The sequence below is a fragment of the Neoarius graeffei genome, chromosome 5 (assembly GCF_027579695.1).
Source record: "Neoarius graeffei isolate fNeoGra1 chromosome 5, fNeoGra1.pri, whole genome shotgun sequence".
Taxonomy (NCBI): Eukaryota; Metazoa; Chordata; class Actinopteri; order Siluriformes; family Ariidae; genus Neoarius; species Neoarius graeffei.
Window position 1 is genome coordinate 46974185 of NC_083573.1, and position 18815 is coordinate 46992999.

The window sequence follows — 18815 nt, forward strand, 5'->3', positions numbered from 1 at the left end:
GGCTGTTTTCTGAGCTTAGTCAACAGGCCGGCTCTGCCTGTAGCCTCGCTTTTGCTCCTGGCGCCGCCTCCTTCGCTTTGCTTCCGATAACAATCCATGGAGACCCCGCTGGTCTCGCTGTCTCGTCCGGAATGTTATAATTTTTTTTTCTCGTCCGGAATGTTGAGTATGCGATGGAAATCGCTACAAACCGTCATTTTCTGCTGGAAACCAATGTCCAGTAAGTCCATATGGTTGTAGTGGATATTGAAGTCCGGTACAGACGAACAACACGCAAAAATACACACAAAAAACATAAAAACCGTGCACAGGTAGGGAGAGCTTGTAGCCGCAGCCGTTGTAGTAGAATTGTATATAGTAGGGTTTTCCAGAAGAAAAGGTAGAAGTAAAAGCAGAAGTAGAACCAGAAGTAGAAGGCGGAATATGGCGTTTGACCGACACGATGGCGTCTGTCACAATCTGGATCGGCTGTGACGTCACATGCAAGTGTTCCATTGCAACGTTATTGCTAGCTCTAAAAGCACAGACAACTTCATCACAAGCTTTCTCTTGGAATAAAACGTTTATATCCCTCAATATGATTCTGCAGGCTGGATGGTGAGTTTTTGTAAGCCGTGATGTGGTTCTTTTTCAGCAAACAAAGCAAATATTTAAAACAAAAATATTTAATCCTTTCAGAAAACTGAAACATGGGTTCTAGGTGTGGCCATGAGTGCGTGTATTCTTCAGAAGAACCGCCTTATGATGTTCTGCCATCAACTGATCGTGTTCAAATAACGCTGCTGAGAAATTGAACTTGATTTTATACAGTCTATGGACATGACGTGACCCTAGTGATTACTGATAGGCTGTCTCAGTGTCACCTGCGAAAAAAACAATCCATCCATCATCTGTAGCCGCTTTATCCTGTTCTACAGGGTTGCAGGCAAGCTGGAGCCTATCCCAGCTGACTATGGGCGAGAGGCAGGGTACACCCTGGACAAGTCGCCAGGTCATCACAGGGCCAACACAGAGAGACACACAACCATTCACACTCATGGTCAATTTAGTGCGGCACGGTGATTAGCACGGTCACCTCACAGCAAGAAGGTTCCGGGTTTGAACCCAACGGCCGGCGAGGGCCTTTCTGTGTGGAGTTTGCATGTTCTCCCCGTGTCTGCGTGGGTTTTCTCCGGGTGCTCCGGTTTCCCCCACAGTCCAAAGACATGCAGTTAGGTTAACGTGGGGCGGCCTTGGGCTGAAGTGCCCTTGAGCAAGGTACCTAACCCCTGACTGCTCCCCGGGCGCTCTAGTGTGCCTGCCCACTGCTCTGGGTGTGTGAGCGTGTGTTCACTGCTTCAGATGGGTTAAATACAGAGGATGAATTTCACTGTGCTTGAAGTGTGCATGTGACAAATAAAAGGTTTCTTCTTCAGTTCGAGGCCCTGGGATGGATAAAATGAAAGTGACGACAGGAACAAGGAAGAAGAGACAGGCGAGCACACCAGCCATGAAACTATCCACAAAACTACTTTTTTTTGTAGTCATATCTACTTCGTAGCCATACTATTGAACATCATGGACGATGCCAGTCACCCCCTGCACACCGTCCTCAGCAACCAGAGGAGCCTGTTCAGTGACAGAATGCTCCTTCCCAAGTGCAGGACTAACAGACTTAAAAACTCCTTTGTCCCTCACGCCATCAGACTGTACAACTCCTCTCTTGCCCCTTTTCCACCAAAGCAGTTCCAGGGCTGGTTCAGGGCGAGTGCTTAGTTTGGAACCGGGTTGTCTGTTTCCACTGACAAAGAACTGGCTCTGGGGCCAGAAAAACCAGTTCCAAGCTAGCACCAACTCTCTGCCGGGCCAGAGGAAAGAACCGCTTACGTCAGCAGGGGGGCGGAGTTGTTAAGACCAACAACAAGACCGCGAAAGATCGCCATTTTGAAGCGACGAGAAGCAGCAGCTGTACAAACGCGAAGTCATCCGTTATTATTATTGTTGTTGCTGCTGCTGCTTCTTATGTGTTGTTTTTGCTTCGATATTCGCGCCAAGGTTTATGCAAACGTAGCGACGTAACTGACGTATACAGCGATGTAATGACGTATACAACGACGTAACTGACGTATACAGCGACGTAATGACGTGTCTTCCCTTAGCACCGAGAGCTATGGAAAAGCAAACTGGTTCTCAGCTGGCTCACAAGTTGAACGAGTTGTGAACCAGCACCGGCCCCGAACCAGCCCTGGAACTGATTTGGTGGAAAAGGGGTATCTGAGGGGGAGGAGGGGTAACAGGAGGACAGAGGACAGGAAGGAGCAGTAGCCTAGCCTGACAAAAAGCAATACTGGACAATGTGCAATATAAATGGGCGGCGTAATGGTTAGCACGGTCGCCTCACAGCAAAAAGGCTCCGGGTTCGAACCCAGCGGCTGGCGAGGTCCTTTCTGTGTGGAGTTTGCATGTTCTCCCCGTCTTTGAGTGCTCCGGTTTCCCCCACAGTCCAAAAACATGCAGTTAGGTTAACGTGGGGCTGATGTGCCCTGGAGCAAGGTACCTAACCCCTGACTGCTCCCCAGGCGCTCTAGTGTGGCTGCCCACGGCTCTGGGTGTGTTCACTGTTTCAGATGGGTTAAACGCAGAGGATGAATTTCACTGTGCATGTGACAAATAAAAGGTTTCTTCTTCAGTTCGAGGCCCTGGGGTGGATAAAATGAAAGTGACGACAGGAAGAAGAGACAGGCGAGCACACCAGCCATGAAACTATCCACAAAACTACTTTTTTTTGTAGTTATATCTACTTCCTAGGGCGGCATGGTGGTGTAGTGGTTAGCGCTGTCGCCTCACAGCAAGAAGGTCCGGGTTCGAGCCCCGTGGCCGGCGAGGGCCTTTCTGTGCTGAGTTTGCATGTTCTCCCCGTGTCCGCATGGGTTTCCTCCGGGTGCTCCGGTTTCCCCCACAGTCCAAAGACATGCAGGTTAGGTTAACTGGCGACTCTAAATTGACCGTAGGTGTGAATGGTTGCCTGTGTCTATGTGTCAGCCCTGTGATGACCTGGCGACTTGTCCAGGGTGTACCCCGCCTTTCACCCGTAGTCAGCTGGGATAGGCTCCAGCTTGCCTGCAACCCTGTAGAACAGGATAAAGCGGCTAGAGATAATGAGATGAGATGAGATACCTACTTCCTAGCCATAAAGTTTAATTAGAGCTAAAGCACGAGTCTCCAACCTGTAGTGAGTTGTGTCCTCTTCACTGACACCAAACACTTCTCCGCTTTATCCTTTCCGTGGTGTGTTTAGCCCATACAGTGTAACTTACACTACCGTTCAAAAGTTTGGGGTCACTTTGAAATGTCCTTATTTATGCTCTTTTCAATGAAGATCACTTTAAACTAATCAGAAATCCACTCTATACATTGCTAATGTGGTAAATGACTATTCTAGCTGCAAATGTCTGGTTTTTGGTGCAATATCTCCATAGGTGTATAGAGGCCCATTTCCAGCAACTCTCACTCCAGTGTTCTAATGGTACAATGTGTTTGCTCATTGCCTCAGAAGGCTAATGGATGATTAGAAAACCCTTGTACAATCATGTTAGCACAGCTGAAAACAGTTGAGCTCTTTAGAGAAGCTATAAAACTGACCTTCCTTTGAGCAGATTGAGTTTCTGGAGCATCACATTTGTGGGGTCGATTAAATGCTCAAAATGGCCAGAAAAATGTCTTGACTATATTTTCTATTCGTTTTACAACTTATGGTGGGAAATAAAAGTGTGACTTTTCATGGAAAACACAAAACTGTCTGGGTGACCCCAAACTTTTGAACGGTGGTGTATAAGCAGGAGAGTGTCTGAGTGAGAGAGTAAGCAGTGCTGAAAGCTGAATGAGTGTCGCTGGAAGTCCCTGTGCGACATTAAACCACACACACACACAGAGAGAGAGAGGCGCGCGCGCTCCTCATTCAGCTCTGAGGCAACCGTGTAGCTTAGCTTAGCTAGCACGCTTAGCAAGAATGGACCAGTTGTGAAGCATAAGGCTGAGCCAATTAGCTTCGCGACATGATATTACTCATAACAGAATTTTTAAAAAGTTTACTTCAGGCACTTTAACTCCTAAATCTATGCAGCCGGATTTCGTGACTCTATCCGAGCTCTACGGGTTTCTCCTGGACTGGGCACTGGTTAAAGTGCCTGGTTGTTACAGCTAGCCAGCTAACAACCCTTGTTATCAGCTGGTTATTATTAGCGAGCTAGCTAACTGGATTTAGCTGGTTATGTGTGTGATGAGAAGTGAGCCAGAGGCTAATCCCGGTCACGCAGCCACGTGCAGGCCCACGACACTGTCACTCCATGCTAACAATATAAACACGAACGGACCAGAAGACTGCGAATAAAATGACTTACCCAATATTCCTGTCTGGTCCCGTCCCGGTAAAATAGGAACAAACCCCCCCCCCACCCCGCACACACGCACAATGTCTCAGAGCAGCCCGTAGAAAGCGCTCTTCCTCTGCTGTCAATCAAATCCCCTCGCTCCGCCTCCATCCAATGACGTCTGTCATCCCTGCCCATCTGACACGCCCCTTTACGAGGTAGATGACACAGATTTTCTTTCCTCTTTTCATTAATGCACTGTCTAGGCAGAAAATTACAGCGTACAAGAAAAATCAAGACCCAATGAGAAAAGCTACATACATTTCATTTTGTATTTATTGTTTACAACATCAGTGGTGGCCCAGGGCCTTTCTGTGTAGAGTTTGCATGTTCTCCTCCGGGTGCTCCGGTTTCCCCCACAGTCCAAAGACATGCAGGTTAGGTTAACTGGTAACTCTAAATTGACCGTAGGTGTGAATGTGAGTGTGAATGGTTGTCTGTGTCTATGTGTCAGCCCTGTGATGACCTGGCGACTTGTCCAGGGTGTACCCCGCCTTTCACCCGTAGTCAGCTGGGATAGGCTCCAGCTTGCCTGCGACCCTGTAGAACAGGATAAAGCGGCTAGAGATAATGAGATGAGATGAGATTAATTTTACTTGATTGTCTTATGGCAAGCACTGTCGCCTCACAGCAAGAAGGTCCTGGGTTCGAGCCCCGTGGCCAATGAGGGCCTTTCTGTGCGGAGTTTGCATGTTCTCCCCGTGTCCGTGTGGGTTTCCTCCGGGTGCTCCGGTTTCCCCCACAGTCCAAAGACATGCAGGTTAGGTTAACTGGTGGCTCTAAATTGACCGTAGGTGTGAATGTGAGTGTGAATGGTTGTCTGAGTCTATGGCCCTGTTTACATTATTGCGGCTCATCAGATTAGCGTTTTTAAAACGATTGGCGTACACACACAAAATTTCTGTGCCCGCAACAAAACCGTTCCCTGTGCACACAGCAACGCCAATACATGGATACACTAATCACATGACTAATTAGACGGCACGTCACATGATCCCAGTGCATATCGGGCATGCGCAAGTCACTCACCACTTGCAAGCACATAAAGTGTGTGAGAGATTGAGTGAGCGAGTGAGAGAGAGAGTGAGCAAGAGAGAGTGAGAGAGAGGAGAGAGAGAGAGTGTGTGAGAGAGAGTGAGAAAGCATAAGAATCAAAATTTGAAGTTCTTTATAGAAATCAGGGACGCCGTGTCATTGGGACTGAAGAGGAGAAGGTTTTTCAGCAGTCGCGTCACATGACCAACGTGGCATGACCAACGCCAGCGAATCAGGAAGGTGGATGTCACAGTGACGTTGTCCAATCACGACGTCAGCTAGAGCTCAGCACTGCGTATCCTCGTTCCTCAATGTTTACACAGCACCGGATCAGATACGTACTGGGTTGAATACGTGGGCCCTGGTGGATTCAAACTGTTCCGCCTGTGGAGTCGTTTCCCGGCGTTTTAATGTGCACGGACAGTGCATCCGCAACGACAACGATACGGATACGGTCTAATGTAAACACCACCTATGTGTCAGCCCTGTGATGACCTGGCGACTTGTCCAGGGTGTACCCCACCTCTCGCCCATGGTCAGCTGGGATAGGCTCCAGCTTGCCTGCGACCCTGTAGAACAGGATAAGCGGCTACAGATAATGGATGGATGTTTACAACATGGGCGGCACGGTGGTGTAGTGGTTAGCACTGTCACCTCACAGCAAGGAGGTCCTGGGTTTGAGCCCAATGGCCGGCAAGGGCCTTTCTGGTTGGAGTTTGCATGTTCTCCCTGTGTCTGCGTGGGTTTCCTCCAGGTGCTCCGGTTTCCCCCACAGTCCAAAGACATGCAGGTTAGGTTAACTGGTGACTCTAAATTGACTGTAGGTGTGAATGTGAGTGTGAATGGTTGTTTGTCTTTATGTGTCAGCCCTGCAATAACCTGGCAACTTGTCCAGGTGTACCTCGCCTCTCGCCCATGGTCAGTTGGGATAGGCTCCAGCTTGCCTGCAACCCTGTAAGACAGGATAAGCGGCTACAGATAATGGATGGATGGATACTATTCTACTCTTCTATAAGACAATTCTTTTATTCATCTCCAGTAAATGTTTGATCCTGATCAATGTCGTGATGGATCCGGAGCCTATCTCAAAAACACTGGGGATGAGGCAACAATAGCCTACACCCTGCATCAGACCCCAGTCCATCCCAGAGCACCATGTATACACACAATTGCACACTTTAAAGGTCAATTTAGTGTAGTTAATTCATTTATTGGCATGTTTATGGGATGTGTAAGAAAATTGGAAAACCCATCGGAAAGCCACACTGATACAGGAAGAGCATGTGAAACTCCACACATGAGCTTGGGACCATACTAGAGACCCTGGCGCCAAGAGCCAGAAACACATCATGGACCCACCATGGCATAAATGACATTTTTAATTGTTATGAGCTACCAGGAAATTTGTTAACTATTAATATACACTTACCGGTCACTTTAATAGGAACTTGTTTTTGATTCTTAGATTCCTGTTCTTGACTGGCAGGAGTGGAACCCAATGTGGTCTTCTGCTTTTGCATGCTGAGATGCTTTTCTGCTCACCATGGTTGTAAATAGTGATGATATGAGTTACTATATCCTTCCTGGCAGCTTGAACCAATCTGGCCATTTTCCTCTGACCTCTCTTATCAACAACACGGTTCCACCCACAGAACTGTCGCTCACTCAATGTTTTTTGTTTTTCGCACCATTGTGTGTAAACTCTAGAGACTGTTGTATATGAAAATCTCAGGAGATCAGCAGTTTCTAAAACACTCAGACCAGTCCATCTGGCACCAACACCCATGTCGCAGTGAAAGTCACAGAGATCATAATTTCTCCCATTATGATGCCTGAAGTAGTGGCGGCATGGTGGTGTAGTGGTTAGCGCTGTAAGAAGGTCTGGGTTCGAGCCCCGTGGCCGGCGAGGGCCTTTCTGTGCGGAGTTTGCATGTTCTCCCCATGTCCGCGTGGGTTTCCTCCGGGTGTGCCGGTTTCCCCCACAGTCCAAAGACATGCAGGTTAGGTTAACTGGTGACTCTAAATTGAGCGTAGGTGTGAATGTGAGTGTGAATGGTTGTCTGTGTCTATGTGTCAGCCCTGTGATGACCTGGCGACTTGTCCAGGGTGTACCCCGCCTTTCGCCCGTAGTCAGCTGGGATAGGCTCCAGCTTGCCTGTGACCGTGTAGAACAGGATAAAGCGGCTAGAGATAATGAGATGTCTGAAGTGAACATTAACTGAAGCTCTTCATTTGTATCTGCATGATTTTATGCAGTGTGCTGCTGTCAAAGATTTGGCTGATTAGAGAACTGCATAAAACAGCAGGTGGGTTCCTAATAAAGTGGCCAGTGAGTGTGTTTAGAAAAATGATATTTATTAATACAGTTCAAATTAAAAATACATCACCAGACAATAGGTACAGTATAGACCCCTTTCACTGACATCACCCGAAACCGGAAGTAAACAGACCCTGCGCCATTTTGGAAGACCAACAAACTCGTGATAACAGCAGCGGTATGTGAACCCACGGGAATAAAGTGGAGTGGCAAACGACTTAAACAAACAAATCTGAGCTGTTTTATTTATGATTTATTGGCCCAGCAGTAGACTTGAAAGAAACCTGTGTGAGACTTGGCAAAAAACTGTGGATATAATGGATAAGTCTGTGCATGATCTGCGGACACTTTGAGGTAAGCAAACGCAAGAAATTCAGATTTAAAACATGCTAAAGTGGCCCCAAGTTGATAACTGTATGAGGAGCAAGCCTCCCAGACTTCTACAATTTAATAATAATAATAATAATAATTTAGGATGGTTTGGGGCTTGCTCGCTGCTGCCAGGTTGGTTGTTGAGTAGCCTGTTTTTTTTTCTTGCATGTGGTATCATTGTTGACGCGAGGTTGTTTTTTGAACATGCCAATGTGGACACGATTTCCCCTGATGAGTTATGACTTCAGACGCGATGCGTGTGTGGAGGTGTGGAGTCCGCGTGATATGTGCGTAAGATAGGCTTCTCATGTGTTTGGAGATCCGCGCTCCGAGACAAGCGCAAGGCTTCTCATGTGTTTGGAGATCCGCGCTCCGAGACAAGCGCAAGCGCCCCAAGGGGATAAAAGGGACCCCCCCCCCGAAAATATCGGCATAGTTCGAACACTGAGTGTACGGTAGGCACTGGGTGTAAACAACAAATAGTTTACAATGTCTGGGTAGCAAACAGATGGCAGAATTGGTGTCAGGTCCTCCTTATGTTTCCATTCTCCCTTGCCGTGAGTCTTATCATATGGGTCAAACCCATCAATCACAGCCAGTTTCTCCACATACCGTGCCCTTTCTGCAGCTGGTAATGTACTCACATAACCAGAATTATCATCCATCGTGTCACTTTACTCTCGCTCGTACTTTGTTTTATATTGTGAGTGCATGTACTTGGTCTTCCAATATGGCGCCTAACAAAATCTCGCAGCGCGGTGACGTCATGTGAAAGGGGTCTATATTCAATCAAGGGATTAGCTTTCTTAAAAGATTCTGTCTAACTATACCAGGCATGGGCAATGATGATGATAAGCTACAGAAAGAATATTAACATCATCTTATAACTTTGTTATTGTTTAAAATCCTAATTATATGTAGACACCTATTTCAATGAGATTTGAGGTCAGAAGAGCACAGTATTAGTCCAGCCTCACCTTTGCCAAAAACTTACTTCTACTGTCCAAAAATCGAAACTACTTTTCAAGTCAATCTATAAGCTGATGAAAATTTTTGATTTATTCACTGCGATTTTCTAACTTGAAGGGCAAATTGTCATAATGAGAAATTGGTGATGCTTCCACTGTCTAGCTGACTTAGAGGCAAAATAGCAGTGTGAAACCATACATAATTTATTTGTTTACCGGCATATTTTTTTGTTTAAACCAAAGTTCAAAAGAGGGTCTCGGCAGAGTATCGTTATTGTTTCTCCCTCTTAAATTAAAATTAGAGCAATAAATGCAAAAAGAATGAACACAATTTTATAAGTTCTTGTCTTTTCATTTTTCAGGTGAAAGGAAGTCTTCATCACACAGTGCTTTGACAGGTGGCTGTCTTCTAGAACAGACTAGTAGCTTTGAGAAGAGATTTTGGACTTGGAGATCCTGTCAGACGCAGAACTCATGAATTTTATAAGCAGATGAAAGCTATAAGTTCCTTTTCTAGCCTTTTCTATTGAGTAATTTGCTCAATTAACAATCTAGACAAATTCCTTTATGTGCTTTCATCATGGTGATTAGAGTTTAAATGAATGGAATACCACTATGTAGGGCGGCATGGTGGTGTAGTGATTAGCGCTGTCGCCTCACAACAAGAAGACCCGGGTTCGAGCCCTGTGGCTGGCGAGGGCCTTTCTGTGCGGAGTTTGCATGTTGTCTGCGTGGGTTTCCTCCGGGTGCTCCGTTTTCCCCCACAGTCCAAAGACATGCAGGTTAGGTTGACTGGTGACTCTAAATTGACCGTAGGTGTGAATGTGAGTGTGAATGGTTGTCTATGTGTCAGCCCTGTGATGACCTGGTGACTTGTCCAGGATGTACCCCGCCTTTCGCCCGTAGTCAGCTGGGATAGGCTCCAGCTTGCCTCCGACCCTGTAGGACAGGATAAAGCGGCTAGAGATAATGAGATGAGATGAGACCACTATGTAGTTTTCCTGTATAAGGCAAAATCAGGGGGTAATAAATTCTCCGAGACAACACAGAGACAGAATGCTTTGTATTTCAGCAAAAAGCAAATATTATTTTTTGGCAGCATACTATGAAAATACCTAGAAACTTTGTGACCTCTCTTCTGCAGCTTTTATCAAGGGTTTTAGAGTAACAAGGCCAACATAGTCCCAATTCTAAATATAATCAGCACCAAGCAACCAATAAATGCTGATGTGCCATAAGCGAGTGAGTGAGTATCGATCTGCAGCACTCTGCTAAGTTCTATCCAGTAAATCCTTTATCACAACTGATTTTTTTTTTTTGCTGTTCTGTTTCCTTTTTAGCCATAATTAGCTATCAAGCAATCCAAATGCTTACAGTAACTCTGCAATGTAACTAGTTACAGTGGGGCAAAAAAGTATTTAGTCAGCCACCAATTGTGCAAGTTCTCCCACTTAAAAAGATGAGAGAGGCCTGTAATTTCCATCATAGGTACACTTCAACTATGAGAGACAGAATGGGGGAAAGAATCCAGGAAATCACATTGTAGGATTTTTAATGAATTAATTGGCAAATTCCTCGGTAAAATAAGTATTTGGTCACCTACAAACAAGCAAGATTTCTGGCTCTCACAGACCTGTAACTTCTTCTTTAAGAGGCTCCTCTGTCCTCCACTCGTTACCTGTATTAATGGCACCTGTTTGAACTCGTTATCAGTATAAAAGACACCTGTCCACAACCTCAAACAGTCACACTCCAAACTCCACTATGGCCAAGACCAAAGAGCTGTCAGAGGACACCAGAAACAAAATTGTAGACCTGCACCAGGCTGGGGAGACTGAATCTGCAATAGGTAAGCAGCTTGGTGTGAAGAAATCAACTGTGGGAGCAATTATTAGAAAATGGAAGACATACAAGACCACTGATAATCTCCTTCGATCTGGGGCTCCACGCAAGATCTCACCCCGTGGGGTCAAAATGATCACAAGAATGGTGAGCGAAAATCCCAGAACCACACGGGGGGACCTAGTGAATGACCTGCAGAGAGCTGGGACCAAAGTAACAAAGGCTACCATCAGTAACACACTACGCTGCCGGGGACTCAAATCCTGCAGTGCCAGACGTGTCCCCCTGCTTAAGCCAGTACCTGTCCAGGCCCATCTGAAGTTTGCTAGAGAGCATTTGGATGATCCAGAAGAGGATTGGGAGAATCTCATTGTGGCAGTGGGGGCGTGGTCAAGCATCGGTCTGTGACTGGAGGGCGGAGTCAGGGAAGGTAAGTGGCAGAATCATTACACCTGATGTGAATTAACCTGTGTTTGTGTGTCTTCCCAGCAACCATGCCCTATATAAGGAGAGGGAGGGCAGAGGAAGGGAGCTCTCTCCCGCACCAGATGACTTGTGTGTGTGTGTGTGTGTGTGTGTGTGTGTGTGTGTGTGTGTGCGTGCGTGTGTGCGACTGGGAGAGTGTGAAAAGTCAAAGCTGAAAAGCTAAAATAACTGAGTTTTTGGAACTCAGTTCTGGCCTGCCGTACTTCTGTGCTCCACCCACCCGCTCTGACTTCTACAGTCATATGGTCAGATGAAACCAAAATAGAACTTTTTGGTAAAAACTTAACTTGTCGTGTTTGGAAGAGAAAGAATGCTGAGTTGCATCCAAAGAACACCATACCTACTGTGAAGCATGGGGGTGGAAACATCATGCTTTGGGGCTGTTTTTCTGCAAAGAGACCAGGACGACTGATCCGTGTAAAGGAAAGAATGAATGGGGCCATGTATCGTGAGATTTTGAGTGAAAACCTCCTTCCATCAGCAAGGGCATTGAAGATGAAACGTGGCTGGGTCTTTCAGCATGACAATGATCCCAAACACACCGCCCAGGCAACGAAGGAGTGGCTTCATAAGAAGCATTTCAAGGTCCTGGAGTGGCCTAGCCAGTCTCCAGATCTCAACCCCATAGAAAATCTTTGGAGGGAGTTGAAAGTCCGTGTTGCCCAGCGACAGCCCCAAAACATCACTGCTCTAGAGGAGATCTGCATGGCAGAATGGGCCAAAATACCAGCAACAGTGTGTGAAAACCTTGTGAAGACTTACAGAAAACGTTTGACCTCTGTCATTGCCAACAAAGGGTATATAACAAAGTATTGAGATGAACTTTTGTTATTGACCAAATACTTATTTTCCACCATAATTTGCAAATAAATTCTTTAAAAATCAGATAATGTGATTTTCTGGATTTTTTTTTCTCATTTTGTCTCTCATAGTTGAGGTATACGTATGATGAAAATTACAGGCCTCTCTCATCTTTTTAAGTGGGAGAACTTGCACAATTGGTGACTGACTAAATACTTTTTTGCCCCACTGTATAAGTAATGTCATGTTTTTAGAGTTTAAGTAAAGATGTCCAGCACGGTCACATTTTAATTGTGATTGGTTACAGTAGAGTCATATACTACACTGTCAGAACAGTAGGAGTCCATTTCTGTCCCCCAAGGTACAATTTACACTAACGTATTCCCTAGGGCTCATTATTGGGCCTTAAGGTAACTGTGTTCCTTTTTAGGGCCAAAAAGGTACATATATGCTCCCAAGCAGTATATAAAGGATACAAATAAGTACCTTCGAGGGTTCTGCCCCAGTGACAAGCTGTTGTACTCCTGAAAGTACAATAATGTACTTTATTTTCTAAGAGTGTAGCTAGTTATACTGACATCATTGTGTGCCTGTTATTTGCATTGCAAAATTTATTTACAATGAGAAATGGAAAGAAAAGTAGAGCTGAAGGATACATGAAAACATAGTGGAAATGTACAGCAATCCTTGCCATTTTAGCTCCACAGTCAGAAACTGTAAAGTCGCTTCTGGGCTCTACAACCAAAATAGTAGAGAATAAGGTAATAATAGGATAAAAATATAACCATGGGCCATGATTAGAAGGTAATAATAGCCTAAAAATATAACCATGGGCCATGGTTAGAGGGAAGCCATGGCTGAATGGTTAGAGGAAACAGCTTTGGGACTAAAAGGTCGCTGGTTTGTTTCCCTGAACCAGCAGGACTGGTTCAAGTGCCCTTCAGCAAGGCACCTAACCCTCAAGTGTCCCGGCAAGAGCGGTGGCGTACCTTGTGTCTGATTAGCCAAAGAAAACCTGATGATGTGATTATCAGTTTGGGCAAAAACCTGGCTGTAATGTGATAAAATAGGCCACCTTACTAAAATTGAGGGACTTTGCTTAATTGTTTTGAAATCTAGCTCAAAGCCTTAAATGTGCTCATGTCTGTCTTTTTCATACAGGATCAAACTGATGACTCACAGCTAGATCATTCATAAACGTATAGCAGGCCCTTCACAGAACCCTCCTCCAAACTCACACCTCACTTCACCTGACTGCTTGTCTCCATCCCCACCGTTTTGCCACCCACTGCCCGAGCATCAGACTTCCTGTTACACCTTCATTTCTGTCATTATCTCCCCTCTCTGCACATCCCTCCCTCAGGCGCCACTGTGAAGTCAAAACATGCCTCTTCAGTCAAAGGGTGAAAGGCGAGTGTGGATATTGTGTATTAAAAGAGAATACGAAATAAGCCCCTATGACATACTGTGCCTAAAATGCAGAGAGCATGAATTTTCCCCTTATAGGGTTTTCATTTACAATGTGGAAAATATTCTAGTATCATTTAAAAATTCTTGTGAATAATAGTATTAAGTCATAATGGTGTATAATCAACATTTACTGTAGTTACTTTGTAAAAGCAACTTGAATTTGGCAATTTATGGGCTTTTATGGGATGACTACCCATTGCGTGGGTTTCCTCCGGGTGCTCCGGTTCCCCCCGCAGTCCAAAGACATGCATGTTAGGTTAACTGGTGACTCTAAATTGACCGTAGGTGTGAATGTGAGTGTGAATGGTTGTCTGTGTCTATGTGTCAGCCCTGTGATGACCTGGCGACTTGTCCAGGGTGTACCCCGCCTTTCGCCCGTAGTCAGCTGGGATAGGCTCCAGCTTGCCTGCGACCCTGTAGAACAGGATAAAGCGGCTAGAGATAATGAGATGAGATGAGACTACCCATTGCTGGTCTCTAGGAGATTCATGATTGAAACAAAATATAAGCTTGTAGAATGTCCTTGTCATTTGTGTACAAAAAACATGGATAGTTTCAGGATGTTGCTGTGGCGGCACGGTGGTGTAGTGGTTAGCACTGTTGCCTCACAGCAAGAAGGTCCTGGGTCTGAGCCCAGTGGCCGACAAGGGCCTTTCTGTGTGGAGTTTGCATGTTCTCCCAGTGGGTGCTCTGGTTTCCCCCAAAGACGTGCAGGTTAGGCTAACCCAGGACCTTCTTGCTGTGAGGCGACTGTGCTGCCACATCAATGTCCTGAAACTATCAATGTTTTTTGTACACAACTGACAAGGACATTCTACAAGCTTAATTGGTGGCTCTAAATTGACCGTAGGTGTGAATGTGAGTGTGAATGGTTGTTTGTCTCTATGTGTCGGCCCTGCGATGACCTTGCGACTTGTCCAGGGTGTACCCCGCCTTTCGCCCATAGTCAGCTGGGATAGGCTCCAGCTTGCCCGCGACCCTGAACAGGATAAAGCGGCTACAGATAATGGATGGATGTTGATGTTGATGTGACGTGCTAAACTGACCATCTGCAGCTGCCTTGTCACTCAGGTTCACCTACTGCACGTATACTGAGACTGTGTTTGTTCCCAGAGCTATAGAAAAATGTAGAAATAATCATATTTTGTTTTAGTAACTAATTAACATTAAATTATATCATACTGAATGTACAGCTAGCACTTTTGATCTAAAGCTAGGACTGTTAAATTTTAGCTCTCTTACATCTAAATCACTTACTGTTAATTAAATTATTACTGATCAGAAGTTTTAACCAAAACATGGATAAAACCAAATGAATATGTAGCATTAAATGAAATTAATCCTCCTGGATACAGGTATATGCATCAGCTTCATCTAATTGGCACAGGCAGAAGTGTCACGGTTATTTATAATGATAAGCTTCAAACAAAAACCTGGATATAAATTCAATGCATTTGAAGTTCTTTATACTAACATAACATATGTATGTAGCCATAAAAAACAAAGTCTATCCGGTCAATTCATCTAATTATTATTCACAACCCCCCAGGTCCATATTCTAAATTCCTTTGTTAATTTGCAGATTTCATCTTGAATCTAGTTGTCTTTAGATAAAGTCTTAGTTGTTGGAGACTTTAATATTCACTTTGATATCCCTTTGAAGACCCTCTGAGAACATCTTTATTTCATCTCATTTGAAATTTGTTAGTAATAATATGCATCTTGCCATGCTATTGCATCAGACGTACATTCACGTCAACTACTGCACAGTTTTATCAAGAGTCACCCAGAGTTATCAACTTTAATTGGATCACTATCACCCCATGGAAACTGATCAGGCAATGGAATGCTTAGAGTCAACGTTCCGGTGGACCCTAGATAATGTAAATTAGAATTTGATGCCTGCAACACACTCAAAAAAAGTTGGGACAGAGGCAAAATAAGACTCAAAATTTTGTAGGATATTCAAGTAACTCCATTTTGGAAGGTTCCACAATAAGCAGGTTAATTGGTAACATGACTGGGTATAAAAGGAGCATGCACCAAAGGCTCGGTCTTTGCAAGCAAGGCTGGGCCATGGCTCACCCCTTTGTGCCAAAATTTGTGAGAGAATTGTTAGTCAATTCAAAAAGAACATTTCTCAATGAAAGATTTGAGGTCTTTCAAAATCTACAGTACATAATATTGTGAAAAGATTCAGGGAATTTGGAGACATCTCAGTGCGTAAAGGGCAAGGTTGGAAACCACTGTTGAATGCGTGTGACTTTCGAGCCCCCAAGCAGCACTGCCTGAGAAACTGTCATGCTAACATGACAAATATAGCCTCATGGGCTCAAGAGTACTTCAGAAAATTGTTGTTACTTAACACAGTCTGCCGCTACATCCAGAAATGCAACCTGAAACTGTATTACACAAGGAGGAAGCCATTCATCAATTCTATGCAGAAATACCACCAATTTCTCTGGGCCCGAACTCATCTCAGATGGACTGAAAGACAGTGGAAATGTGTGCTGTGGTCAGATGAGTCCACATTTCAACTTGTTTCCGGGAAAACTGGACATCGAGTTCTCTGTGCCAGAGGTGAACACAATAATCCAGTTTGTTAATCAGAGGAAGGTGTAAAATCCAGCAACTCTGATGGTATGGGGGGCATCGGTGCCCACAGCATGGGTGAGTTGCATGTGTGTGAAGGTACCATTGATATTTTGGGGTATATATTGGGATTTTAGAGAGACATATTCATCAAGGCAACGTCTCTTCCTGGGAAGTCCATGCTTATTTGAGCAGGACAATGCCAGGTCTCATTCTGCACGGGCTACAACAGTGTAGCTTCATAAACACAGAGTGCGTGTACTTGACTGGCCTGCTGCCAGTCCAGATCTGTCTCCTATTGAGAATGTAGGGGGCATCATGAAGAGGAGAATCAGACAACAGCGACCACAGACCATTGAGCAGCTGAAGTCTTGTATCAAGCAAGAATGGACAAAAATTCCAATTGCAAAACTGCAACAATTAGTATCCTCAGGTCCCATATGATTAAAAACTGTTATTAAAGGAATCATGATGTATTAAAATGGTAATAATGCTTCTGTCCCAACATATTTTTTTTTGAACATGTTGCAAGCATCAAATTCTAATTTTATTATACAGTTGCACTTTTTGTCCATATAGGACACAGTTAAAGAAGTGAGTTATTTATAATTATAGTTATTTATAATCACACTATCCATTATCACCCAAATGAGGATGGATTCCTTTCCAGTCTGGCTTGTCTCAAAGTTTCTTCCTCATGTTGTGTCATAAAGTTTTTCCTTGCCACCATCGCCTCAGGCTTGCTCGTTAGGGATAAAATTAGAAATTCATATGTTTAATATTTCTATACAGAATTTATATATTTCTGTAAAGCTGCTTTGAGACAATGTCTACTGTTAAAAGTGCTATGCAAATACAATTTTATTGAATAAATTGAATGTGATAAGACTGATTATTGATCCAGTGTTAGTTAGCATGACAGTTAACTGTATAGTTGTTAAACTCATCCAAATATCTAATTAATTTGTTTATAGTTGATTTTGAAAGATAGAGTACTTACTTGTGTCTTTGTCAAATCAAATTGCTCAATGATGCCTTGCTCTTGGTTGAGAACTAACACACTGTTGGTATTCAGAGAGGCATGTGTAATGCATGCTTCATGCAGACTCTGTAGCCCAAGAAATACTCCTCTCGTTACTTCCTCAATGTCCTACTAACCACATCAGAATGAACCATTGCAATGAGCAAACTGTATATTACTGGAGAGAATATTAAATCATGCATAGTGCTACAAGTTATAATATAGCCATAATTGAGGCAATTTTGTAATTTTTCTCCTTAAAGAGAAATGACTTTCATTCACATCTATAACACTATTGTGGCTTACAATTAAATAACATTTCATTTAATTAAACTTACTGAGACAATTAGATTTAAGGTGGTTAAATGCTCTCAAATCCCAGTTGACTCTTATTATTTGCTGATTTGAGAATATCTAAAGAACACTTACAGAAGAATTCAGTGGGCTGAGTTTCTGCTGTTAGAGTTTTGCTGGGATTCAAACCCAGGTCACTGGTGTGATAATCTAGCAAACCCCCACTAGGCCACCAGGGGGATGACTCAAGTGTAGAGGCATGAGGCGAAAGTAGAGTATCAAAAAACAGTTTATTTACACTATATACAATCCAATGGAAAAAACAAAAAGAAAATCCAAAAGCTCAGAAGATAAACCAAAATATCCAAAAGGTTAAATGTCCAAAAACAAAAGGAAAGGCAAAATGCTGAACGCTCAGAAGATCAAAAAGGTACAAAGTCCAAAGAAAGCAAAAAATATCAAAAACACAAGGGCACAGGCAAGATACGTGAGACAGAGGAAACTAGCACAAGACAGCATAGCATAAAGACTCCGTGACAAGGGAACAAACAGAGGGGTATTTATACACAAAACAATTAAGAAACAGGGCGGGGCAGGAAACAGGCAATCAAGACAAACACAAAACACAGTGGCGGCCTCTAGAGGCCAAAACAAACATGACAAGATAAACATAACAGCGGCCTCTAGAGGCCAAAACAGTCCCAGTCCTAACAGGACCCCCCCTCTAGGAGCGTCTCTTGACGTTCCCAGGGCGATCCGGATGGGCTGAATGGAAGTCCTGACAAAGTCCTTTATCTAAAATGTCCCGGGCGGGGACCCAACAGCATTCCTCAGGGCCATAGCCCTCCCAGTCTACCAGATATTGAAGCCCGCCGCGGACCTGGTGGGAGTCAAGCAGGCGATGCACAGTGAACACAGTCTGACCCTGGAAGATGCAGGGGGGTGGGGGATTCCTAGGGGCAGGGGCATACGTAGACGTCAGTACGGGCCGCAACAGGGAAACATGGAATGTGGGGTTGATCCTCAGAGTCCGGGGCAACTGGAGCCGGTAGGCGACAGGGTTCACCCTGCGCACCACCTTGAAGGGGCCAATGTAGCAAGGGGCAAGCTTGCGGTTCTCCACCTGCAGCGGAAGGTCCTTGGTGGACAGCCAAACCCGCTGCCCAGGGCGGAAAGCGTGGGCAGGTCTTCTATGGCGGTTGGCCTGA

General features: G+C 44.6%; 1 protein-coding gene across 2 annotated transcripts in view; it reads right to left on the reverse strand.

The window, feature by feature from the left end:
* Positions 1–4492, reverse strand: part of pals2a (protein associated with LIN7 2, MAGUK p55 family member a) — an 81006-nt gene extending 76514 nt beyond the window's left edge. For both annotated transcript variants that reach the window (XM_060921839.1, XM_060921837.1), the window contains exon 1: positions 4380–4492. The gene's annotated coding sequence lies outside the window, so the exon portion shown is untranslated. The remainder of the gene's footprint in view (positions 1–4379) is intronic.
* Positions 4493–18815: the final 14323 nt, after the last annotated feature.